Raw genomic sequence first — 1,136 nt, 5'->3', positions numbered from 1 at the left:
AAATGGTACCCAAAGATGCTTAAACATCAGTTCTGAGATCCCCGTAGGGCTTACTCCCCCCGACAAGCCAGGAGGGTCAGCTGAGTGTCCCAGGAGAGAACAGTCATGGGGCCCCCTGATCCCAGGGGTGACCCCTTTTTCTCTCCCTCTCCCCTCACCACCACCCAAGCCCTTCCCTGAACCTGGATGTCCCAGCCTGAGAAGGGTCAGGGCTCCCCCACCCGCAGACTCTGGGCTGCAGGATGGGCATCAGAGGGAGCTTGTTAGAAATGCAGAATCTCAGATACCAGCCCCGACCTGCTGAAGCAGACCTGCACTTGAACAAGATCCCCAGGGGCTTCTCCTGCATCACAACCTGAAAAGCCCTGATTTAGAAATGCAGAGATGAAGATAGGCTGCTGAGGGGGAGGAAGGGCAGAGGAGAGGGAGCAGGGCTCCTTCCCAGCAGCCTCCTCTCTGGCTTTCCTCACCCTCCTGTCTCAGCTCAGTGGTTGGGGGTCCCCACCTCCCCACACAGAGCACATTCTCCCTCCTCACCCCCTCCATTCCCACCACATCACCCATTTCTTCCTTCATGGCCCATGTTATTCTCTTTCCTGTCTCTATCCCCTTCCCTCCTCGGAAAGGACGTTCTCTCCTTCCCTGATGTACCCCCCCACCCCACCCCGTGCCCATCACACGGTACCAGGCACCAGCGGCACAAGTATTGCTAAATAAAGAAGTTGACTGTGTGAAACTTACAAGTATGGACTTCACCCTCTGAACTTCAAAGCTGCCAAAACCATCTAATCCAGCAGCTTTGTCCCATTCTTTACATTTCAAATGGGCCAGAAGTCAACAACTTTGTACTTCAGGCAGAAGCAGAACATGGAGATTTCAAAAGCGTGCACCAGGGTGGGGTAGATTGCAAAACTGACCAAGATTCTTCCCTTTCCAGTAGGCAACTTGTCTTTGCAAATGATTTGGCTGCCCCTCCCACTGGGAGGTCACATCTATTCCTCTTCATCATGTCCCCACTCCCAATCTGGGCGTGGCCACGTGTCTTGTTTTGGTCAATACAGCGTCAGCAAAAGCGATGCTGGCAGGGGCTTGAAAAGCGCTTGCACATGGGCTTGTTCCATCTCTCGCTCTTGGTA

The 1,136-nt window shown here is 53.9% G+C and overlaps 1 protein-coding gene across 1 annotated transcript in view; it reads right to left on the bottom strand.

Annotated features, from left to right (window-relative positions):
* The window catches only part of MINDY4 (MINDY lysine 48 deubiquitinase 4), a 134,151-nt gene extending 133,284 nt beyond the window's left edge, over nucleotides 1-867 (bottom strand). Inside the window, exon 1 of the mRNA XM_024755053.1 lies at nucleotides 742-867. The gene's annotated coding sequence lies outside the window, so the exon portion shown is untranslated. The remainder of the gene's footprint in view (nucleotides 1-741) is intronic.
* Between the last annotated feature and the right edge of the window lie 269 nt (nucleotides 868-1,136).

This window comes from Neophocaena asiaeorientalis, unplaced genomic scaffold, assembly GCF_003031525.2.
Source record: "Neophocaena asiaeorientalis asiaeorientalis breed wild unplaced genomic scaffold, Neophocaena_asiaeorientalis_V1.1 scaffold36, whole genome shotgun sequence".
Classification (NCBI taxonomy): Eukaryota; Metazoa; Chordata; class Mammalia; order Artiodactyla; family Phocoenidae; genus Neophocaena; species Neophocaena asiaeorientalis.
The sequence above is the reverse complement of the archived record's forward strand: the minus strand, read 5'-3'. Positions and strand labels throughout refer to the sequence as shown.